Source organism: Pseudophryne corroboree, chromosome 4 (genome assembly GCF_028390025.1).
Source record: "Pseudophryne corroboree isolate aPseCor3 chromosome 4, aPseCor3.hap2, whole genome shotgun sequence".
NCBI lineage: Eukaryota > Metazoa > Chordata > Amphibia > Anura > Myobatrachidae > Pseudophryne > Pseudophryne corroboree.
In genome coordinates, this window is record NC_086447.1 from 719,572,126 (window position 1) to 719,598,274 (window position 26,149).

Consider the following 26,149-nt stretch of genomic DNA (forward strand, 5'->3'; position numbering starts at 1 on the left):
TGTTATTGCATGGTTATCGGGCGTGTTCTCTAGGCGATGAGGTTACCGGTTCTTTGAGAACTGGTAGTGGCACAGCCACCATGGACCAACGCAATATTAATTTTATGCTGTAAATTAGAAAATGTATTTTTTAGCCTTTAACAAGGTAAGCTTACAGCACTACTTCAGGCTTGGAAAACTGTAGCAAAGAACCCCCATTTTTCAGGCTTCGGTACCTGAGGTGAAGATACCACATTTTTCAGGCTTCTGACCCTGTGACAAAGAGACCCCATTTTTCAGGCTTGGGACCCTGTGGCAAAGAGACCTCATTTTTCAGGGTTCGGAACCTGTGGCAAAGATACCCCATTTTTCAGGCTTCGGACCCTGTGACAAAGAGACCCATTTTTAAGGCTTGGGACCCTGTGGCAAAGAGACTTCATTTTTCAGGGTTCGGAACATGTGGCAAAGATACTCCATTTTTCAGGCTTCGGACCCTGTGGCAAAGAGAACCTATATTTCAGGATTGGGACCCTGTTGCAAAGAGACCCCATTTTTCAGGCTTCTGACCCTGTAGCAAAGAGACCCCATTTTTTAGGGTTCGGACCCTGTGGCGTAGACAACCCATTTATCAGGCTTGGAATCCTGTGCCAGAGACCCCCATTTTTCAGGCTTGGGATCCAGTGCCAAAGAAACCCCATTTTTCAGGCTTGGGAACCTTTGAAAAAGAAACCCCATTTGTCAGGCTTGGGATCCTGTGCCAAAGAAACCCCATTTTTTTGCATGGCTATCAGGCTTGGCCTCTAGGCGATGAGGTTACCGGTTCTTTGAGAACTGGTAGTGGCACAAGCACCATGGACCAACGCAATATTAATTTTATGTTGTAAGTTAGAAAATGTATCTTTTAGTATTTAACAAAGTAAGCTGACAGCACTACTTCAGGCTTGGTATCCTGTAGCAAAGAAACCCCATTTTTCAGGCTTCGGAACCTGTGGCAAAGATACCCCATTTTTCAGGCTCAGACCCTGTGATAAAGAGACCCCATTTTTCAGGCTTGGGACCCTGTGGCAAAGAGACCTAATTTTTCAGGGTTCAGAACCTGTGGCAAAGATACCCCATTTTTTAGACTTCGAACCCTGTGGCAAAGAGACCCCATTTTTCAGGCTTGGGACCCTGTGGCAAAGAGACCCCATTTTTCAGGCTTCGGACCCTGTAGTGAAGAGACCCCATTTTTCAGGATTCGGACCCTGTGGTGTAGACAACCCATTTTTCAGGCTTGGGATCCTGTGCCAAAGAGACCCCATTTTTCAGGCTTGGAATTCTGTGCCAAATAAACCCCATTTTTCAGGCTTGGGATCCTGTGCCAAAGAAACCCCATTTGTCAGGCTTGGGATCCTGTGCCAAAGAAACCCTATTTTTTACCCGTGGCTGTTATTGCATGGCTATCGGGCGTGGCCTCTAGGCGATGAGGTTACCAGTTCTTTGAGAACTGGTAGTGGCACAGCCACCATGGACCAACGCAATATTAGTTTTTTGTTGTAAGTTAGAAAATGTATCTTTTAGCCAGATGCCGGAGCCTGTGGACCACCGAGGTCGGAGGCCGCAACACAGACCAGCAGGCACGCAGGGGTAAGCGCGGCGAACGCCGCCTCTGGCGTGTGACAGTAAGTTAGAAAATGTATCTTTTAGCATTTAACAAAGTAAGCTTACAGCACTACTACAGGCTTGGAATCCTGCAGCAAAGAACCCCCATTTTTCAGGCTTCGGAACCTGTGGCGAAGATACCCCATTTTTCAGGCTTCGGACCCTGTGACAAAGAGACCCCATTTCTCAGGCTTGGGACCCTGTGGCAAAGAGACCTCATTTTTCAGGGTTCGGAACCTGTGGCAAAGATACCCCATTTTTCATACTTCGAAACCTGTGGCAAAGAGACCCCGTTTTTCAGGCTTGGGACCCTGTGGGAAAGAGACCCCATTTTTCAGGCTTCGGACCCTGTAGCGAAGAGACCCAATTTTTCAGGGTTCGGACCCTGTGGCGTAGACAACCCATTTTTCAGGCTTGGGATCCTGTGCCAAAGAGACCCCATTTTTCAAGCTTGGAATTCTGTGCCAAAGAAACCCCATTTTTCAGGCTTAGGATCCTGTGCCAAAGAAACCCCATTTGTCAGGCTTGGGATCCTGTGCCTAAGAAACCCCATTTTTTACCTACAGTATGGCTGTTATTGCATGGCTATCGGGCGTGGCCTCTAGGCGATGAGGTTACCGGTTCTTTGAGAACTGGTAGTGGCACAGCCACCATGGACCAACGCAATATTAATTTTATGCTGTAAGTTAGAAAATTTATCTTTTAGCATTTAACAAAGTAAGCTTACAACACTACTTCAGGCTTGGGATCCTGCAGCAAAGAACCCCCATTTTTCAGGCTTCGGAACCTGTGGCGAAGATACCCCATTTTTCAGGCTTCGGACCCTGTGACAAAGAGACCTAATTTCTCAGGCTTGGGAACCTGTGGCAAAGAGACCTCATTTTTCAGGGTTCGGAACCTGTTGCAAAGATACCCCATTTTTCAGACTTCGAACCCTGTGGCAAAGAGACACCATTTTTCAGGCTTGGGACCCTGTGGCAAAGAGACCCCATTTTTCAGGCTTCGGACCCTGTAGTGAAGAGACCCCATTTTTCAGGGTTCGGACCCTGTGGCGTAGACAACCCATTTTTCAGGCTTGGGATCCTGTGCCAAAGAGACCCCATTTTTAAGGCTTGGGATCCTGTGCCAAAGAAACCCTATTTTTTACCTATGGCTGTTATTGCATGGCTATCGGGCGTGGCCTCTTGGCGATGAGGTTACCGGTTCTTTGAGAACTGGTAGTGGCACAGCCACCATGGACCAACGCAATATTCATTTTATGTTGTAAGTTAGAAAATGTATATTTTAGCCTTTAACAAGGTAAGCTTACAGCACTACTTCAGGCTTGGAATCCTGTAGCAAAGAACCCCCAATTTTCAGGCTTCGGAACCTGTTGCGAAGATACCCCATTTTTCAGGCTTCGAACCCTGTGGCAAAGAGACCCCATTTTTCAGGCTTGGGATTCTGTTGCAAAGAGACCCCATTTTTCAGGCTTCGGACCCTGTAGCGCAGAGACCCCATTTTTCAGGGTTTGGAGCCTGTGGCGTAGACAACCCATTTTTCAGGCTTGGGATCCTGTGCCAAAGAGACCCCATTTTTCAGGCTTGGGATTCTGTGCCAAAGAAACCCCATTTTTCAGGCTTGGGATCCTGTGCCAAAGAAACCCCATTTTTCAGGCTTGGGATCCTGTGCCTAAGAAACCCCATTTTTTACCTACAGTATGGCTGTTATTGCATGGCTATCGGGCGTGGCCTCTAGGCGATGAGGTTACCGGTTCTTTGAGAACTGGTAGTGGCACAGCCACCATGGACCAACGCAATATTAATTTTATGCTGTAAGTTAGAAAATGTATCTTTTAGCCTTAAACAAGGTAAGCTTACAGCACTACTTCAGGCTTGGGATCCTGTAGCAAAGAACCCCCATTTTTCAGGCTTCGGAACCTGTGGCGAAGATACCCCATTTTTCAGGCTTCGGACCCTGTGACAAAGAGACCTAATTTCTCAGGCTTGGGAACCTGTGGCAAAGAGACCTCATTTTTCAGGGTTCGGAACCTTTTGCAAAGATACCCCATTTTTCAGACTTCGAACCCTGTGGCAAAGAGACCCCATTTTTCAGGCTTGGGACCCTGTGGCAAAGAGACACCATTTTTCAGGCTTCGGACCCTGTAGCGAAGAGACTCCATTTTTCAGGGTTTGGAGCCTGTGGCGTAGACAACCCATTTTTCAGGCTTGGGATCCTGTGCCAAAGAGACCCCATTTTTCAGGCTTGGGATTCTGTGCCAAAGAAACCCCATTTTTCAGGCTTGGGATCCTGTGCCAAAGAAACCCCATTTGTCAGGCTTGGGATCCTGTGCCAAAGAAACCCCATTTTTTACCTGTGGCTGTTATTGCATGGCTATCGGGCGTGGCCTCTAGGCGATGAGGTTACCGGTTCTTTGAGAACTGGTAGTGGCACAGCCACCATGGACCAACGCAATATTAATTTTATGCTGTAAGTTAGAAAATGTATCTTTTAGCCTATAACAAGGTAAGCTTACAGCACTGCTTCAGGCTTGGGATCCTGTAGCAAAGAACCCCCATTTTTTAGGCTTCGGTACATGAGGCAATTAAACCCCATTTCTCAGGCTTCGGACCCTGTGACAAAGAGACCCCATTTTTCAGGCTTGGGACCCTGTGGCAAAGAGACCTCATTTTTCAGGGTTCGGAACCTGTGGCAAAGATACCCCATTTTTCAGACTTCGGACCCTGTGGCAAAGAGACCCTATTTTATAGGCTTGGGACCCTGTGGCAGAGATCCCATTTTTCAGGCTTTGGACCCTGTAGCGAACAGACCGCATTTTTCAGGGTTCAGACCCTGTGGCGTAGACAACCCATTTTTCAGGCTTTGGATCCTGTGCCAAAGAGACCCCATTTTCCAGGCTTGGGATTCTGTGCCAAAGAAACCCCATTTTTCAGGCTTGGGATCCTGTGCCAAAGAAACCCCCTTTGTCAGGCTTGGGATCCTGTGCCAAAGAAACCCCATTTTTTACCCGTGGCTGTTATTGCATGGTTATCGGGCGTGGTCTCTAGGCGATGAGGTTACCGATTCTTTGAGAACTGGTAGTGGCACAGCCACCATGGACCAACGCAATATTAATTTTATGCTGTAAATTAGAAAATGTATTTTTTAGCCTTTAACAAGGTAAGCTTACAGCACTACTTCAGGCTTGGAAAACTGTAGCAAAGAACCCCCATTTTTCAGGCTTCGGTACCTGAGGCGAAGATACCACATTTTTCAGGCTTCTGACCCTGTGACAAAGAGACCCCATTTTTCAGGCTTGGGACCCTGTGGCAAAGAGACCTCATTTTTCAGGGTTCGGAACCTGTGGCAAAGATACCCCATTTTTCAGGCTTCGGACCCTGTGACAAAGAGACCCATTTTTAAGGCTTGGGACCCTGTGGCAAAGAGACTTCATTTTTCAGGGTTCAGAACATGTGGCAAAGATACTCCATTTTTCAGGCTTCGGACCCTGTGGCAAAGAGAACCTATATTTCAGGATTGGGACCCTGTGGCAAAGAGACCCCATTTTTCAGGCTTCAGACCCTGTAGCAAAGAGACCCCATTTTTTAGGGTTCGGACCCTGTGGCGTAGACAACCCATTTATCAGGCTTGGAATCCTGTGCCAGAGACCCCCATTTTTCAGGCTTGGGATCCAGTGCCAAAGAAACCCCATTTTTCAGGCTTGGGAACCTTTGAAAAAGAAACCCCATTTGTCAGGCTTGGGATCCTGTGCCAAAGAAACCCCATTTTTTTACCCATGGCTGTTATTGCATGGCTATCAGGCTTGGCCTCTAGGCGATGAGGTTACCGGTTCTTTGAGAACTGGTAGTGGCACAAGCACCATGGACCAACGCAAAATTAATTTTATGTTGTAAGTTAGAAAATTTATCTTTTAGCATTTAAACAAAGTAAGCTTACAGCACTACTTCAGGCTTGGTATCCTGTAGCAAAGAAACCCCATTTTTCAGGCTTCGGAACCTGTGGCATAGATACCCCATTTTTCAGGCTCAGACCCTGTGATAAAGAGACCCCATTTTTCAGGCTTGGGACCCTGTGGCAAAGAGACCTAATTTTTCAGTGTTCAGAACCTGTGGCAAAGATACCCCATTTTTTAGACTTCGAACCCTGTGGCAAAGAGACCCCATTTTTCAGGCTTGGGACCCTGTGGCAAAGAGACCCCATTTTTCAGGCTTCGGACCCTGTAGTGAAGAGACCCCATTTTTCAGGATTCGGACCCTGTGGTGTAGACAACCCATTTTTCAGGCTTGGGATCCTGTGCCAAAGAGACCCCATTTTTCAGGCTTGGAATTCTGTGCCAAATAAACCCCATTTTTCAGGCTTGGGATCCTGTGCCAAAGAAACCCTATTTTTTACCCGTGGCTGTTATTGCATGGCTATCGGGCGTGGCCTATAGGCGATGAGGTTACCAGTTCTTTGAGAACTGGTAGTGGCACAGCCACCATGGACCAACGCAATATTAGTTTTTTGTTGTAAGTTAGAAAATGTATCTTTTAGCCAGACGCCGGAGCCGGTGGACCACTGAGGTCGGAGGCCGCAACACAGACCAGCAGGCACGCAGGGGTAAGCGCGGCGAACGCCGCCTCTGGCGTGTGACAGTAAGTTAGAAAATTTATCTTTTAGCATTTAACAAAGTAAGCTTACAGCACTACTTCAGGCTTGGGATCCTGCAGCAAAGAACCCCCATTTTTCAGGCTTCGGAACCTGTGGCGAAGATACCCCATTTTTCAGGCTTCGGACCCTGTGACAAAGAGACCCCATTTCTCAGGCTTGGGACCCTGTGGCAAAGAGACCTCATTTTTCAGGGTTCGGAACCTGTGGCAAAGATACCCCATTTTTCAAACTTCGAAACCTGTGGCAAAGAGACCCCGTTTTTCAGGCTTGGGACCCTGTGGGAAAGAGACCCCATTTTTCAGGCTTCGGACCCTGTAGCGAAGAGACCCCATTTTTCAGGGTTCAGACCCTGTGGCGTAGACAACCCATTTTTCAGGCTTGGGATCCTGTGCCAAAGAGACCCCATTTTTCAGGCTTGGAATTCTGTGCCAAAGAAACCCCATTTTTCAGGCTTGGGATCCTGTGCAAAAGAAACCCCATTTGTCAGGCTTGGGATCCTGTGCCTAAGAAACACCATTTTTTACCTACAGTATGGCTGTTATTGCATGGCTATCGGGCGTGGCCTCTAGGCGATGAGGTTACCGGTTCTTTGAGAACTGGTAGTGGCACAGCCACCATGGACCAACGCAATATTAATTTTATGCTGTAAGTTAGAAAATGTATCTTTTAGCCTTTAACAAGGTAAGCTTACAGCACTACTTTAGGCTTGGGATCCTGTAGCAAAGAACTTCCATTTTTCAGGCTTCGGAACCTGTGGCGAAGATACCCCATTTTTCAGGCTTCGGACCCTGTGACAAAGAGACCTCATTTCTCAGGCTTGGGAACCTGTGGCAAAGAGACCTCATTTTTCAGGGTTCGGAACCTGTTGCAAAGATACCCCATTTTTCAGACTTCGAACCCTGTGGCAAAGAGACCCCATTTTTCAGGCTTGGGACCCTGTGGCAAAGAGACACCATTTTTCAGGCTTCGGACCCTGTAGCGAAGAGACCCCATTTTTCAGGGTTCGGAACCTGTGGCGTAGACAACCCATTTTTCAGGCTTGGGATCCTGTGCCAAAGAGACCCCATTTTTCAGGCTTGGGATTCTGTGCCAAAGAAACCCCATTTTTCAGGCTTTGGATCCAGTGTTAAAGAAACCCCATTTGTCAGGCTTGGGATCCTGTGCCAAAGAAACCCCATTTTTTACCTATGGCTGTTATTGCATGGCTATCAGGCGTGGCCTCTAGGTGATGAGGTTAGCGGTTCTTTCAGAACTGGTAGTGGCACAGCCACCATGGACCAACGCAATAGTAATTTTATGCTGTAAATTAGAAAATGTATCTTTTAGCCTTTAACAAAGTAAGCTTACAGCACTACTTCAGGCTTGGGATCCTGTAGCAAAGAACCCCCATTTTTCAGGCTTCGGAACCTGAGGCGAATATACCCCATTTTTCAGGCTTTGGACCCTGTGACAAAGAGACCCCATTTCTCAGGCTTGGGAACCTGTGGCAAAGAGACCTCATTTTTCAGTGTTCGGAACCTGTGGCAAAGACCCCATTTTTCAGACTTCGAAACCTGTCGCAAAGAGACCCCATTTTTCAGGCTTCGGACCCTGTAGCAAAGAGACCCCATTTTTCAGGGTTCGGACCCTGTGGCGTAGACAACCCATTTTTCAGGCTTGGGATCCTGTGCCAAAGAGACCCCATTTTTCAGGCTTGGGATTCTGTGCCAAAGAAACCCCATTTTTCAGGCTTGGGATCCTGTGCTAAAGAAACCCCATTGGTCAGGCTTGGGATCCTGTGCCAAAGAAAACCCATTTTTTATCCGTGGCTGTTATTGCATGGCTATCGGGCGTGGCCTCTTGGCGATGAGGTTACCGGTTCTTTGAGAACTGGTAGTGGCACAGCCACCATGGACCAACGCAATATTCATTTTATGTTGTAAGTTAGAAAATTTATATTTTAGCCTTTAACAAGGTAAGCTTACAGCACTACTTCAGGCTTGGAATCCTGTAGCAAAGAACCCCCATTTTTCTGGCTTCGGAACCTGTGGCGAAGATACCCCATTTTTCAGGCTTCGGACCCTGTGACAAAGAGACCCCATTTCTCAGGCTTGGGACCTTGTGGCAAAGAGACCTCATTTTTCAGGGTTCGGAACCTGTGGCAAAGATACCCCATTTTTCATACTTCGAACCCTGTGGCAAAGAGACCCCATTTTTCAGGCTTGGGATTCTGTGGCAAAGAGACCCCATTTTTCAGGCTTGGGATTCTGTGCCAAAGAAACCCCATTTTTCAGGCATTGGATCCAGTGTTAAAGAAACCCCATTTGTCAGGCTTGGGATCCTGTGCCAAAGAAACCCCATTTTTTACCTATGGCTGTTATTGCATGGCTATCAGGCGTGGCCTCTAGGTGATGAGGTTACCGGTCCTTTCAGAACTGGTAGTGGCACAGCCACCATGGACCAACGCAATAGTAATTTTATGCTGTAAATTAGAAAATGTATCTTTTAGCCTTTAACAAGGTAAGCTTACAGCACTACTTCAGGCTTGGAATCCTGTAGTAAAGAACCCCCATTTTTCAGGCTTCGGAACCTGTGGCGAAGATACCCCATTTTTCAGGCTTCGGACCCTGTGACAAAGAGACCCCATTTCTCAGGCTTGGGACCTTGTGGCAAAGAGACCTCATTTTTCAGGGTTCGGAACCTGTGGCAAAGATACCCCATTTTTCATACTTCGAACCCTGTGGCAAAGAGACCCCATTTTTCAGGCTTGGGATTCTGTGGCAAAGAGATCCCATTTTTCAGGCTTGGGATTCTGTGGCAAAGAGACCCCATTTTTCAGGCTTCGGACCCTGTAGCGAAGAGACTCCATTTTTCAGGGTTTGGAGCCTGTGGCGTAGACAACCCATTTTTCAGGCTTGGGATCCTGTGCCAAAGAGACCCCATTTTTCAGGCTTGGGATTCTGTGCCAAAGAAACCCCATTTTTCAGGCTTGGGATCCTGTGCCAAAGAAACCCCATTTGTCAGGCTTGGGATCCTGTGCCAAAGAAACCCCATTTTTTACCTGTGGCTGTTATTGCATGGCTATCGGGCGTGGCCTCTAGGCGATGAGGTTACCGGTTCTTTGAGAACTGGTAGTGGCACAGCCACCATGGACCAACGCAATATTAATTTTATGCTGTAAGTTAGAAAATGTATCTTTTAGCCTATAACAAGGTAAGCTTACAGCACTGCTTCAGGCTTGGGATCCTGTAGCAAAGAACCCCCATTTTTTAGGCTTCGGTACATGAGGCAATTAAACCCCATTTCTCAGGCTTCGGACCCTGTGACAAAGAGACCCCATTTTTCAGGCTTGGGACCCTGTGGCAAAGAGACCTCATTTTTCAGGGTTCGGAACCTGTGGCAAAGATACCCCATTTTTCAGACTTCGGACCCTGTGGCAAAGAGACCCTATTTTATAGGCTTGGGACCCTGTGGCAGAGATCCCATTTTTCAGGCTTTGGACCCTGTAGCGAACAGACCGCATTTTTCAGGGTTCAGACCCTGTGGCGTAGACAACCCATTTTTCAGGCTTTGGATCCTGTGCCAAAGAGACCCCATTTTTCAGGCTTGGGATTCTGTGCCAAAGAAACCCCATTTTTCAGGCTTGGGATCCTGTGCCAAAGAAACCCCCTTTGTCAGGCTTGGGATCCTGTGCCAAAGAAACCCCATTTTTTACCCGTGGCTGTTATTGCATGGTTATCGGGCGTGGTCTCTAGGCGACGAGGTTACCGGTTCTTTGAGAACTGGTAGTGGCACAGCCACCATGGACCAACGCAATATTAATTTTATGCTGTAAATTAGAAAATGTATTTTTTAGCCTTTAACAAGGTAAGCTTACAGCACTACTTCAGGCTTGGAAAACTGTAGCAAAGAACCCCCATTTTTCAGGCTTCGGTACCTGAGGCGAAGATACCACATTTTTCAGGCTTCTGACCCTGTGACAAAGAGACCCCATTTTTCAGGCTTGGGACCCTGTGGCAAAGAGACCTCATTTTTCAGGGTTCGGAACCTGTGGCAAAGATACCCCATTTTTCAGGCTTCGGACCCTGTGACAAAGAGACCCATTTTTAAGGCTTGGGACCCTGTGGCAAAGAGACTTCATTTTTCAGGGTTCGGAACATGTGGCAAAGATACTCCATTTTTCAGGCTTCGGACCCTGTGGCAAAGAGAACCTATATTTCAGGATTGGGACCCTGTGGCAAAGAGACCCCATTTTTCAGGCTTCAGACCCTGTAGCAAAGAGACCCCATTTTTTAGGGTTCGGACCCTGTGGCGTAGACAACCCATTTATCAGGCTTGGAATCCTGTGCCAGAGACCCCCATTTTTCAGGCTTGGGATCCAGTGCCAAAGAAACCCCATTTTTCAGGCTTGGGAACCTTTGAAAAAGAAACCCCATTTGTCTGGCTTGGGATCCTGTGCCAAAGAAACCCCATTTTTTTACCCATGGCTGTTATTGCATGGCTATCAGGCTTGGCCTCTAGGCGATGAGGTTACCGGTTCTTTGAGAACTGGTAGTGGCACAAGCACCATGGACCAACGCAAAATTAATTTTATGTTGTAAGTTAGAAAATTTATCTTTTAGCATTTAAACAAAGTAAGCTTACAGCACTACTTCAGGCTTGGTATCCTGTAGCAAAGAAACCCCATTTTTCAGGCTTGGGACCCTGTGGCAAAGAGACCCCATTTTTCAGGCTTCGGACCCTGTAGTGAAGAGACCCCATTTTTCAGGATTCGGACCCTGTGGTGTAGACAACCCCTTTTTCAGGCTTGGGATCCTGTGCCAAAGAGACCCCATTTTTCAGGCTTGGAATTCTGTGCCAAATAAACCCCATTTTTCAGGCTTGGGATCCTGTGCCAAAGAAACCCTATTTTTTACCCGTGGCTGTTATTGCATGGCTATCGGGCGTGGCCTATAGGCGATGAGGTTACCAGTTCTTTGAGAACTGGTAGTGGCACAGCCACCATGGACCAACGCAATATTAGTTTTTTGTTGTAAGTTAGAAAATGTATCTTTTAGCCAGACGCCGGAGCCGGTGGACCACTGAGGTCGGAGGCCGCAACACAGACCAGCAGGCACGCAGGGGTAAGCGCGGCGAACGCCGCCTCTGGCGTGTGACAGTAAGTTAGAAAATTTATCTTTTAGCATTTAACAAAGTAAGCTTACAGCACTACTTCAGGCTTGGGATCCTGCAGCAAAGAACCCCCATTTTTCAGGCTTCGGAACCTGTGGCGAAGATACCCCATTTTTCAGGCTTCGGACCCTGTGACAAAGAGACCCCATTTCTCAGGCTTGGGACCCTGTGGCAAAGAGACCTCATTTTTCAGGGTTCGGAACCTGTGGCAAAGATACCCCATTTTTCAAACTTCGAAACCTGTGGCAAAGAGACCCCGTTTTTCAGGCTTGGGACCCTGTGGGAAAGAGACCCCATTTTTCAGGCTTCGGACCCTGTAGCGAAGAGACCCCATTTTTCAGGGTTCAGACCCTGTGGCGTAGACAACCCATTTTTCAGGCTTGGGATCCTGTGCCAAAGAGACCCCATTTTTCAGGCTTGGAATTCTGTGCCAAAGAAACCCCATTTTTCAGGCTTGGGATCCTGTGCCAAAGAAACCCCATTTGTCAGGCTTGGGATCCTGTGCCTAAGAAACACCATTTTTTACCTACAGTATGGCTGTTATTGCATGGCTATCGGGCGTGGCCTCTAGGCGATGAGGTTACCGGTTCTTTGAGAACTACTAGTGGCACAGCCACCATGGACCAACGCAATATTAATTTTATGCTGTAAGTTAGAAAATGTATCTTTTAGCCTTTAACAAGGTAAGCTTACAGCACTACTTCAGGCTTGGGATCCTGTAGCAAAGAACTTCCATTTTTCAGGCTTCGGAACCTGTGGCGAAGATACCCCATTTTTCAGGCTTCGGACCCTGTGACAAAGAGACCTCATTTCTCAGGCTTGGGAACCTGTGGCAAAGAGACCTCATTTTTCAGGGTTCGGAACCTGTTGCAAAGATACCCCATTTTTCAGACTTCGAACCCTGTGGCAAAGAGACCCCATTTTTCAGGCTTGGGACCCTGTGGCAAAGAGACACCATTTTTCAGGCTTCGGACCCTGTAGCGAAGAGACCCCATTTTTCAGGGTTCGGAACCTGTGGCGTAGACAACCCATTTTTCAGGCTTGGGATCCTGTGCCAAAGAGACCCCATTTTTCAGGCTTGGGATTCTGTGCCAAAGAAACCCCATTTTTCAGGCTTTGGATCCAGTGTTAAAGAAACCCCATTTGTCAGGCTTGGGATCCTGTGCCAAAGAAACCCCATTTTTTACCTATGGCTGTTATTGCATGGCTATCAGGCGTGGCCTCTAGGTGATGAGGTTACCGGTTCTTTCAGAACTGGTAGTGGCACAGCCACCATGGACCAACGCAATAGTAATTTTATGCTGTAAATTAGAAAATGTATCTTTTAGCCTTTAACAAAGTAAGCTTACAGCACTACTTCAGGCTTGGGATCCTGTAGCAAAGAACCCCCATTTTTCAGGCTTCGGAACCTGAGGCGAATATACCCCATTTTTCAGGCTTTGGACCCTGTGACAAAGAGACCCCATTTCTCAGGCTTGGGAACCTGTGGCAAAGAGACCTCATTTTTCAGTGTTCGGAACCTGTGGCAAAGACCCCTTTTTTCAGACTTCGAAACCTGTGGCAAAGAGACCCCATTTTTCAGGCTTGGGACCCTGTGGCAAAGAGACCCCATTTTTCAGGCTTCGGACCCTGTAGCAAAGAGACCCCATTTTTCAGGGTTCGGACCCTGTGGCGTAGACAACCCATTTTTCAGGCTTGGGATCCTGTGCCAAAGAGACCCCATTTTTCAGGCTTGGGATTCTGTGCCAAAGAAACCCCATTTTTCAGGCTTGGGATCCTGTGCTAAAGAAACCCCATTGGTCAGGCTTGGGATCCTGTGCCAAAGAAAACCCATTTTTTATCCGTGGCTGTTATTGCATGGCTATCGGGCGTGGCCTCTTGGCGATGAGGTTACCGGTTCTTTGAGAACTGGTAGTGGCACAGCCACCATGGACCAACGCAATATTCATTTTATGTTGTAAGTTAGAAAATTTATATTTTAGCCTTTAACAAGGTAAGCTTACAGCACTACTTCAGGCTTGGAATCCTGTAGCAAAGAACCCCCATTTTTCTGGCTTCGGAACCTGTGGCGAAGATACCCCATTTTTCAGGCTTCGGACCCTGTGACAAAGAGACCCCATTTCTCAGGCTTGGGACCTTGTGGCAAAGAGACCTCATTTTTCAGGGTTCGGAACCTGTGGCAAAGATACCCCATTTTTCATTCTTCGAACCCTGTGGCAAAGAGACCCCATTTTTCAGGCTTGGGATTCTGTGGCAAAGAGACCCCATTTTTCAGGCTTGGGATTCTGTGCCAAAGAAACCCCATTTTTCAGGCATTGGATCCAGTGTTAAAGAAACCCCATTTGTCAGGCTTGGGATCCTGTGCCAAAGAAACCCCATTTTTTACCTATGGCTGTTATTGCATGGCTATCAGGCGTGGCCTCTAGGTGATGAGGTTACCGGTCCTTTCAGAACTGGTAGTGGCACAGCCACCATGGACCAACGCAATAGTAATTTTATGCTGTAAATTAGAAAATGTATCTTTTAGCCTTTAACAAAGTAAGCTTACAGCACTACTTCAGGCTTGGGATCCTGTAGCAAAGAACCCCCATTTTTCAGGCTTCGGAACCTAAGGCGAATATACCCCATTTTTCAGGCTTTGGACCCTGTGACAAAGAGACCCCATTTCTCAGGCTTGGGACCTTGTGGCAAAGAGACCTCATTTTTCAGGGTTCGGAACCTGTGGCAAAGATACCCCATTTTTCAGGGTTCGGAACCTTTGGCGTAGACAACCCATTTTTCAGGCTTGGGATCCTGTGCCAAAGAGACCCCATTTTTCAGGCTTGGGATTCTGTGCCAAAGAAACCCAATTTTTCAGGCTTTGGATCCAGTGTTAAAGAAACCCCATTTGTCAGGCTTGGGATCCTGTGCCAAAGAAACCCCATTTTTTACCTATGGCTGTTATAGCATGGCTATCGGGCGTGGCCTCTAGGTGATGAGGTTACATGTTCTTTCAGAACTGGTAGTGGCACAGCCACCATGGACCAACGCAATAGTAATTTTATGCTGTAAGTTAGAAAATGTATCTTTTAGCCTTTAACAAAGTAAGCTTACAGCACTACTTCAGGCTTGGGATCCTGTAGCAAAGAACCTCCATTTTTCAGGCTTCGGAACCTGAGGCGAATATACCCCATTTTTCAGGCTTTGGACCCTGTGACAAAGAGACCCCATTTCTCAGGCTTGGGAACCTGTGGCAAAGAGACCTCATTTTTCAGGGTTCGGAACCTGTGGCAAAGATACCCCATTTTTCAGGCTTCGGACCCTGTGACAAAGAGACCCATTTTTAAGGCTTGGGACCCTGTGGCAAAGAGACTTCATTTTTCAGGGTTCGGAACATGTGGCAAAGATACTCCATTTTTCAGGCTTCGGACCCTGTGGCAAAGAGAACCTATATTTCAGGATTGGGACCCTGTGGCAAAGAGACCCCATTTTTCAGGCTTCAGACCCTGTAGCAAAGAGACCCCATTTTTTAGGGTTCAGACCCTGTGGCGTAGACAACCCATTTATCAGGCTTGGAATCCTGTGCCAGAGACCCCCATTTTTCAGGCTTGGGATCCAGTGCCAAAGAAACCCCATTTTTCAGGCTTGGGAACCTTTGAATAAGAAACCCCATTTGTCAGGCTTGGGATCCTGTGCCAAAGAAACCCCATTTTTTTACCCATGGCTGTTATTGCATGGCCATCAGGCTTGGCCTCTAGGCGATGAGGTTACCGGTTCTTTGAGAACTGGTAGTGGCACAAGCACCATGGACCAACGCAAAATTAATTTTATGTTGTAAGTTAGAAAATTTATCTTTTAGCATTTAAACAAAGTAAGCTTACAGCACTACTTCAGGCTTGGTATCCTGTAGCAAAGAAACCCCATTTTTCAGGCTTTGGAACCTGTGGCATAGATACCCCATTTTTCAGGCTCAGACCCTGTGATAAAGAGACCCCATTTTTCAGGCTTGGGACCCTGTGGCAAAGAGACCTAATTTTTCAGGGTTCAGAACCTGTGGCAAAGATACCCCATTTTTTAGACTTCGAACCCTGTGGCAAAGAGACCCCATTTTTCAGGCTTGGGACCCTGTGGCAAAGAGACCCCATTTTTCAGGCTTCGGACCCTGTAGTGAAGAGACCCCATTTTTCAGGATTCGGACCCTGTGGTGTAGACAACCCATTTTTCAGGCTTGGGATCCTGTGCCAAAGAGACCCCATTTGTCAGGCTTGGGATCCTGTGCCAAAGAAACCCTATTTTTTACCCGTGGCTGTTATTGCATGGCTATCGGGCGTGGCCTCTAGGTGATGAGGTTACATGTTCTTTCAGAACTGGTAGTGGCACAGCCACCATGGACCAACGCAATAGTAATTTTATGCTGTAAGTTAGAAAATGTATCTTTTAGCCTTTAACAAAGTAAGCTTACAGCACTACTTCAGGCTTGGGATCCTGTAGCAAAGAACCCCCATTTTTCAGGCTTCGGAACCTGAGGCGAATATACCCCATTTTTCAGGCTTTGGACCCTGTGACAAAGAGACCCCATTTCTCAGGCTTGGGAACCTGTGGCAAAGAGACCTCATTTTTCAGTGTTCGGAACCTGTGGCAAAGACCCCATTTTTCAGACTTCGAAACCTGTGGCAAAGAGACCCCATTTTTCAGGCTTGGGACCCTGTGGCAAAGAGACCCCATTTTTCAGGCTTCGGACCCTGTAGCAAAGAGACCCCATTTTTCAGGGTTCGGACCCTGTGGCGTAGACAACCCATTTTTCAGGCTTGGGATCCTGTGCCAAAGAGACCCCATTTTTCAGGCTTGGGATTCTGTGCCAAAGAAACCCCATTTTTCAGGCTTGGGATTCTGTGCCAAAGAAACCCCATTTTTCAGGCTTGGGATCCTGTGCTAAAGAAACCCCATTGGTCAGGCTTGGGATCCTGTGCCAAAGAAAACCCATTTTTTACCCGTGGCTGTTATTGCATGGCTATCGGGCGTGGCCTCTTGGCGATGAGGTTACCGGTTCTTTGAGAACTGGTAGTGGCACAGCCACCATGGACCAACGCAATATTCATTTTATGTTGTAAGTTAGAAAATTTATATTTTAGCCTTTAACAAGGTAAGCTTACAGCACTACTTCAGGCTTGGAATCCTGTAGCAAAGAACCCCCATTTTTCAGGCTTCGGAACCTGTGGCGAAGATACCCCATTTTTCAGGCTTCGGACCCTGTGACAAAGAGACCCCATTTCTCAGGCTTGGGACCTTGTGGCAAAGAGACCTCATTTTTCAGGGTTCGGAACCTGTGGCAAAGATACCCCATTTTTCATACTTCGAACCCTGTGGCAAAGAGACCCCATTTTTCAGGCTTGGGATTCTGTGGCAAAGAGATCCCATTTTTCAGGCTTGGGATTCTGTGGCAAAGAGACCCCATTTTTCAGGCTTCGGACCCTGTAGCGAAGAGACTCCATTTTTCAGGGTTTGGAGCCTGTGGCGTAGACAACCCATTTTTCAGGCTTGGGATCCTGTGCCAAAGAGACCCCATTTTTCAGGCTTGGGATTCTGTGCCAAAGAAACCCCATTTTTCAGGCTTGGGATCCTGTGCCAAAGAAACCCCATTTGTCAGGCTTGGGATCCTGTGCCAAAGAAACCCCATTTTTTACCTGTGGCTGTTATTGCATGGCTATCGGGCGTGGCCTCTAGGCGATGAGGTTACCGGTTCTTTGAGAACTGGTAGTGGCACAGCCACCATGGACCAACGCAATATTAATTTTATGCTGTAAGTTAGAAAATGTATCTTTTAGCCTATAACAAGGTAAGCTTACAGCACTGCTTCAGGCTTGGGATCCTGTAGCAAAGAACCCCCATTTTTTAGGCTTCGGTACATGAGGCAATTATACCCCATTTCTCAGGCTTCGGACCCTGTGACAAAGAGACCCCATTTTTCAGGCTTGGGACCCTGTGGCAAAGAGACCTCATTTTTCAGGGTTCGGAACCTGTGGCAAAGATACCCCATTTTTCAGACTTCGGACCCTGTGGCAAAGAGACCCTATTTTATAGGCTTGGGACCCTGTGGCAGAGATCCCATTTTTCAGGCTTTGGACCCTGTAGCGAACAGACCGCATTTTTCAGGGTTCAGACCCTGTGGCGTAGACAACCCATTTTTCAGGCTTTGGATCCTGTGCCAAAGAGACCCCATTTTTCAGGCTTGGGATTCTGTGCCAAAGAAACCCCATTTTTCAGGCTTGGGATCCTGTGCCAAAGAAACCCCCTTTGTCAGGCTTGGGATCCTGTGCCAAAGAAACCCCATTTTTTACCCGTGGCTGTTATTGCATGGTTATCGGGCGTGGTCTCTAGGCGATGAGGTTACCGGTTCTTTGAGAACTGGTAGTGGGACAGCCACCATGGACCAACGCAATATTAATTTTATGCTGTAAATTAGAAAATTTATTTTTTAGCCTTTAACAAGGTAAGCTTACAGCACTACTTCAGGCTTGGAAAACTGTAGCAAAGAACACCCATTTTTCAGGCTTCGGTACCTGAGGCGAAGATACCACATTTTTCAGGCTTCTGACCCTGTGACAAAGAGACCCCATTTTTCAGGCTTGGGACCCTGTGGCAAAGAGACCTCATTTTTCAGGGTTCGGAACCTGTGGCAAAGATACCCCATTTTTCAGGCTTCGGACCCTGTGACAAAGAGACCCATTTTTAAGGCTTGGGACCCTGTGGCAAAGAGACTTCATTTTTCAGGGTTCGGAACATGTGGCAAAGATACTCCATTTTTCAGGCTTCGGACCCTGTGGCAAAGAGAACCTATATTTCAGGATTGGGACCCTGTGGCAAAGAGACCCCATTTTTCAGGCTTCAGACCCTGTAGCAAAGAGACCCCATTTTTTAGGGTTCAGACCCTGTGGCGTAGACAACCCATTTATCAGGCTTGGAATCCTGTGCCAGAGACCCCCATTTTTCAGGCTTGGGATCCAGTGCCAAAGAAACCCCATTTTTCAGGCTTGGGAACCTTTGAAAAAGAAACCCCATTTGTCAGGCTTGGGATCCTGTGCCAAAGAAACCCCATTTTTTTACCCATGGCTGTTATTGCATGGCTATCAGGCTTGGCCTCTAGGCGATGAGGTTACCGGTTCTTTGAGAACTGGTAGTGGCACAAGCACCATGGACCAACGCAAAATTAATTTTATGTTGTAAGTTAGAAAATTTATCTTTTAGCATTTAAACAAAGTAAGCTTACAGCACTACTTCAGGCTTGGTATCCTGTAGCAAAGAAACCCCATTTTTCAGGCTTCGGAACCTGTGGCATAGATACCCCATTTTTCAGGCTCAGACCCTGTGATAAAGAGACCCCATTTTTCAGGCTTGGGACCCTGTGGCAAAGAGACCTAATTTTTCAGGGTTCAGAACCTGTGGCAAAGATACCCCATTTTTTAGACTTCGAACCCTGTGGCAAAGAGACCCCATTTTTCAGGCTTGGGACCCTGTGGCAAAGAGACCCCATTTTTCAGGCTTCGGACCCTGTAGTGAAGAGACCCCATTTTTCAGGATTCGGACCCTGTGGTGTAGACAACCCATTTTTCAGGCTTGGGATCCTGTGCCAAAGAGACCCCATTTTTCAGGCTTGGAATTCTGTGCCAAATAAACCCCATTTTTCAGGCTTGGGATCCTGTGCCAAAGAAACCCCATTTGTCAGGCTTGGGATCCTGTGCCAAAGAAACCCTATTTTTTACCCGTGGCTGTTATTGCATGGCTATCGGGCGTGGCCTATAGGCGATGAGGTTACCAGTTCTTTGAGAACTGGTAGTGGCACAGCCACCATGGACCAACGCAATATTAGTTTTTTGTTGTAAGTTAGAAAATGTATCTTTTAGCCAGACGCCGGAGCCGGTGGACCACTGAGGTCGGAGGCCGCAACACAGACCAGCAGGCACGCAGGGGTAAGCGCGGCGAACGCCGCCTCTGGCGTGTGACAGTAAGTTAGAAAATTTATCTTTTAGCATTTAACAAAGTAAGCTTACAGCACTACTTCAGGCTTGGGATCCTGCAGCAAAGAACCCCCATTTTTCAGGCTTCGGAACCTGTGGCGAAGATACCCCATTTTTCAGGCTTCGGACCCTGTGACAAAGAGACCCCATTTCTCAGGCTTGGGACCCTGTGGCAAAGAGACCTCATTTTTCAGGGTTCGGAACCTGTGGCAAAGATACCCCATTTTTCAAACTTCGAAACCTGTTGCAAAGAGACCCCGTTTTTCAGGCTTGGGACCCTGTGGGAAAGAGACCCCATTTTTCAGGCTTCGGACCCTGTAGCGAAGAGACCCCATTTTTCAGGGTTCAGACCCTGTGGCGTAGACAACCCATTTTTCAGGCTTGGGATCCTGTGCCAAAGAGACCCCATTTTTCAGGCTTGGAATTCTGTGCCAAAGATACCCCATTTTTCAGGCTTGGGATCCTGTGCCAAAGAAACCCCATTTGTCAGGCTTGGGATCCTGTGCCTAAGAAACCCCATTTTTTACCTACAGTATGGCTGTTATTGCATGGCTATCGGGCGTGGCCTCTAGGCGATGAGGTTACCGGTTCTTTGAGAACTGGTAGTGGCACAGCCACCATGGACCAACGCAATATTAATTTTATGCTGTAAGTTAGAAAATGTATCTTTTAGCCTTTAACAAGGTAAGCTTACAGCACTACTTCAGGCTTGGGATCCTGTAGCAAAGAACTTCCATTTTTCAGGCTTCGGAACCTGTGGCGAAGAGACCCCATTTTTCAGGCTTCGGACCCTGTGACAAAGAGACCTCATTTCTCAGGCTTGGGAACCTGTGGCAAAGAGACCTCATTTTTCAGGGTTCGGAACCTGTTGCAAAGATACCCCATTTTTCAGACTTCGAACCCTGTGGCAAAGAGACCCCATTTTTCAGGCTTGGGACCCTGTGGCAAAGAGACACCATTTTTCAGGCTTCGGACCCTGTAGCGAAGAGACCCCATTTTTCAGGGTTCGGAACCTGTGGCGTAGACAACCCATTTTTCAGGCTTGGGATCCTGTGCCAAAGAGACCCCATTTTTCAGGCTTGGGATTCTGTGCCAAAGAAACCCCATTTTTCAGGCTTTGGATCCAGTGTTAAAGAAACCCCATTTGTCAGGCTTGGGATCCTGTGCCAAAGAAACCCCATTTTTTACCTATGGCTGTTATTGCATGGCTATCAGGCGTGGCCTCTAGGTGATGAGGTTACCGGTTCTTTGAGAACTGGTAGTGGCACAGCCACCATGGACCAACGCAATATTCATTTTATGTTGTAAGTTAGAAAATTTATATTTTAGCCTTTAACAAGGTAAGCTTACAGCACTACTTCAGGCTTGGAATCCTGTAGCAAAGAACCCCCATTTTTCTGGCTTCGGAACCTGTGGCGAAGATACCCCATTTTTCAGGCTTCGGACCCTGTGACAAAGAGACCCCATTTCACAGGCTTGGGACCTTGTGGCAAAGAGACCTCATTTTTCAGGGTTCGGAACCTGTGGCAAAGATACCCCATTTTTCATACTTCGAACCCTGTAGCAAAGAGACCCCATTTTTCAGGCTTGGGATTCTGTGGCAAAGAGACCCCATTTTTCAGGCTTGGGATTCTGTGCCAAAGAAACCCCATTTTTCAGGCATTGGATCCAGTGTTAAAGAGACCCCATTTGTCAGGCTTGGGATCCTGTGCCAAAGAAACCCCATTTTTTACCTATGGCTGTTATTGCATGGCTATCAGGCGTGGCCTCTAGGTGATGAGGTTACCGGTCCTTTCAGAACTGGTAGTGGCACAGCCACCATGGACCAACGCAATAGTAATTTTATGCTGTAAATTAGAAAATGTATCTTTTAGCCTTTAACAAAGTAAGCTTACAGCACTACTTCAGGCTTGGGATCCTGTAGCAAAGAACCCCCATTTTTCAGGCTTCGGAACCTAAGGCGAATATACCCCATTTTTCAGGCTTTGGACCCTGTGACAAAGAGACCCCATTTCTCAGGCTTGGGAACCTGTGGCAAAGAGACCTCATTTTTCAGTGTTCGGAACCTGTGGCAAAGACCCCATTTTTCAGACTTCGAAACCTGTGGCAAAGAGACCCCATTTTTCAGGCTTGGGACCCTGTGGCAAAGAGACCCCATTTTTCAGGCTTCGGACCCTGTAGCAAAGAGACCCCATTTTTCAGGGTTCGGACCCTGTGGCGTAGACAACCCATTTTTCAGGCTTGGGATCCTGTGCCAAAGAGACCCCATTTTTCAGGCTTGGGATTCTGTGCCAAAGAAACCCCATTTTTCAGGCTTGGGATCCTGTGCTAAAGAAACCCCATTGGTCGGGCTTGGGATCCTGTGCCAAAGAAAACCCATTTTTTACCCGTGGCTGTTATTGCATGGCTATCGGGCGTGGCCTCTTGGCGATGAGGTTACCGGTTCTTTGAGAACTGGTAGTGGCACAGCCACCATGGACCAACGCAATATTCATTTTATGTTGTAAGTTAGAAAATTTATATTTTAGCCTTTAACAAGGTAAGCTTACAGCACTACTTCAGGCTTGGAATCCTGTAGCAAAGAACCCCCATTTTTCTGGCTTCGGAACCTGTGGCGAAGATACCCCATTTTTCAGGCTTCGGACCCTGTGACAAAGAGACCCCATTTCTCAGGCTTGGGACCTTGTGACAAAGAGACCTCATTTTTCAGGGTTCGGAACCTGTGGCAAAGATACCCCATTTTTCATACTTCGAACCCTGTGGCAAAGAGACCCCCTTATTCAGGCTTGGGATTCTGTGGCAAAGAGACCCCATTTTTCAGGCTTGGGATTCTGTGGCAAAGAGACCCCATTTTTCAGGCTTCGGACCCTGTAGCGAAGAGACTCCATTTTTCAGGGTTTGGAGCCTGTGGCATAGACAACCCATTTTTCAGGCTTGGGATCCTGTGCCAAAGAGACCCCATTTTTCAGGCTTGGGATTCTGTGCCATAGAAACCCCATTTTTCAGGCTTGGGATCCTGTGCCAAAGAAACCCCATTTGTCAGGCTTGGGATCCTGTGCTAAAGAAACCCCATTTTTTACCTGTGGCTGTTATTGCATGGCTATCGGGCGTGGCCTCTAGGCGATGAGGTTACCGGTTCTTTGAGAACTGGTAGTGGCACAGCCACCATGGACCAACGCAATATTAATTTTATGCTGTAAGTTAGAAAATGTATCTTTTAGCCTATAACAAGGTAAGCTTACAGCACTGCTTCAGGCTTGGGATCCTGTAGCAAAGAATCCCCATTTTTTAGGCTTCGGTACATGAGGCAATTATACCCCATTTTTCAGGCTTCGGACCCTGTGACAAAGAGACCCCATTTTTCAGGCTTGGGACCCTGTGGCAAAGAGACCTCATTATTCAGGGTTCGGAACCTGTGGCAAAGATACCCCATTTTTCAGGCTTCGGACCCTGTGGCAAAGAGACCCTATTTTATAGGCTTGGGACCCTGTGGCAGAGATCCCATTTTTCAGGCTTCGGACCCTGTAGCGAACAGACCGCATTTTTCAGGGTTCAGACCCTGTGGCGTAGACAACCCATTTTTCAGGCTTTGGATCCTGTGCCAAAGAGACCCCATTTTTCAGGCTTGGGATTCTGTGCCAAAGAAACCCCATTTTTCAGGCTTGGGATCCTGTGCCAAAGAAACCCCCTTTGTCAGGCTTGGGATCCTGTGCCACAGAAACCCCATTTTTTACCCGTGGCTGTTATTGCATGGCTATCGGGCGTGGTCTCTAGGCGATGAGGTTACCGGTTCTTTGAGAACTGGTAGTGGCACAGCCACCATGGACCAACGCAATATTAATTTTATGCTATAAATTAGAAAATTTATTTTTTAGCCTTTAACAAGGTAAGCTTACAGCACTACTTCAGGCTTGGGATCCTGTAGCAAAGAACCCCCATTTTTCAGGCTTCGGAACCTGAGGCGAAGATACCCAATTTTTCAGGCTTCTGACCCTGTGACAAAGAGACCCCATTTTTCAGGCTTGGGACCCTGTGGCAAAAAGACCTCATTTTTCAAGGTTCGGAACCTGTGGCAAAGATACCCCATTTTTCAGGCTTCGGACCCTGTGGCAAAGAGACCCTATTTTATAGGCTAGGGACCCTGTGGCAAAGAGACCGCATTTTTCAGGCTTCGGACCCTGTAGCGAAGAGACCCCATTTTTCAGGGTTCGGACCCTGTGGCGTAGACAACCCATTTTTCAGGCTTGGGATCCTGTGCCAAAGAGACCCCATTTTTTAGGCTTGGGATCCTGTGCCAAAGAAACCCCATTTTTCAGGCTTGGGATCCTGTGCCAAAGAAACACCATTTGTCAGGCTTGGGATCCTGTGCCAAAGAAACCCCATTTTTTACCCGTGGCTGTTATTGCATGGCTATTGGGTGTGGCCTCTAGGCGATGAGGTTACCGGTTCTTTGAGAACTGGTAGTGGCACAGCCACCATGGACCAACGCAATATTAATTTTATGCTGTAAATTAGAAAATTTATTTTTTAGCCTTTAACAAGGTAAGCTTACAGCACTACTTCAGGCTTGGGATCCTGTAGCAAAGAACCCCCAATTTTTCAGGCTTCTGACCCTGTGACAAAGAGACCCCATTTTTCAGGCTTGGGACCCTGTGGCAAAGAGACCTAATTTTTCAGGGTTCAGAACCTGTGGCAAAGATACCCCATTTTTTAGACTTCGAACCCTGTGGCAAAGAGACCCCATTTTTCAGGCTTGGGACCCTGTGGCAAAGAGACCCCATTTTTCAGGCTTCGGACCCTGTAGTGAAGAGACCCCATTTTTCAGGATTCGGACCCTGTGGTGTAGACAACCCATTTTTCAGGCTTGGGATCCTGTGCCAAAGAGACCCCATTTTTCAGGCTTGGAATTCTGTGCCAAATAAACCCCATTTTTCAGGCTTGGGATCCTGTGCCAAAGAAACCCCATTTGTCAGGCTTGGGATCCTGTGCCAAAGAAACCCTATTTTTTACCCGTGGCTGTTATTGCATGGCTATCGGGCGTGGCCTATAGGCGATGAGGTTACCAGTTCTTTGAGAACTGGTAGTGGCACAGCCACCATGGACCAACGCAATATTAGTTTTTTGTTGTAAGTTAGAAAATGTATCTTTTAGCCAGACGCCGGAGCCGGTGGACCACTGAGGTCGGAGGCCGCAACACAGACCAGCAGGCACGCAGGGGTAAGCGCGGCGAACGCCGCCTCTGGCGTGTGACAGTAAGTTAGAAAATTTATCTTTTAGCATTTAACAAAGTAAGCTTACAGCACTACTTCAGGCTTGGGATCCTGCAGCAAAGAACCCCCATTTTTCAGGCTTCGGAACCTGTGGCGAAGATACCCCATTTTTCAGGCTTCGGACCCTGTGACAAAGAGACCCCATTTCTCAGGCTTGGGACCCTGTGGCAAAGAGACCTCATTTTTCAGGGTTCGGAACCTGTGGCAAAGATACCCCATTTTTCAAACTTCGAAACCTGTTGCAAAGAGACCCCGTTTTTCAGGCTTGGGACCCTGTGGGAAAGAGACCCCATTTTTCAGGCTTCGGACCCTGTAGCGAAGAGACCCCATTTTTCAGGGTTCAGACCCTGTGGCGTAGACAACCCATTTTTCAGGCTTGGGATCCTGTGCCAAAGAGACCCCATTTTTCAGGCTTGGAATTCTGTGCCAAAGATACCCCATTTTTCAGGCTTGGGATCCTGTGCCAAAGAAACCCCATTTGTCAGGCTTGGGATCCTGTGCCTAAGAAACCCCATTTTTTACCTACAGTATGGCTGTTATTGCATGGCTATCGGGCGTGGCCTCTAGGCGATGAGGTTACCGGTTCTTTGAGAACTGGTAGTGGCACAGCCACCATGGACCAACGCAATATTAATTTTATGCTGTAAGTTAGAAAATGTATCTTTTAGCCTTTAACAAGGTAAGCTTACAGCACTACTTCAGGCTTGGGATCCTGTAGCAAAGAACTTCCATTTTTCAGGCTTCGGAACCTGTGGCGAAGAGACCCCATTTTTCAGGCTTCGGACCCTGTGACAAAGAGACCTCATTTCTCAGGCTTGGGAACCTGTGGCAAAGAGACCTCATTTTTCAGGGTTCGGAACCTGTTGCAAAGATACCCCATTTTTCAGACTTCGAACCCTGTGGCAAAGAGACCCCATTTTTCAGGCTTGGGACCCTGTGGCAAAGAGACACCATTTTTCAGGCTTCGGACCCTGTAGCGAAGAGACCCCATTTTTCAGGGTTCGGAACCTGTGGCGTAGACAACCCATTTTTCAGGCTTGGGATCCTGTGCCAAAGAGACCCCATTTTTCAGGCTTGGGATTCTGTGCCAAAGAAACCCCATTTTTCAGGCTTTGGATCCAGTGTTAAAGAAACCCCATTTGTCAGGCTTGGGATCCTGTGCCAAAGAAACCCCATTTTTTACCTATGGCTGTTATTGCATGGCTATCAGGCGTGGCCTCTAGGTGATGAGGTTACCGGTTCTTTGAGAACTGGTAGTGGCACAGCCACCATGGACCAACGCAATATTCATTTTATGTTGTAAGTTAGAAAATTTATATTTTAGCCTTTAACAAGGTAAGCTTACAGCACTACTTCAGGCTTGGAATCCTGTAGCAAAGAACCCCCATTTTTCTGGCTTCGGAACCTGTGGCGAAGATACCCCATTTTTCAGGCTTCGGACCCTGTGACAAAGAGACCCCATTT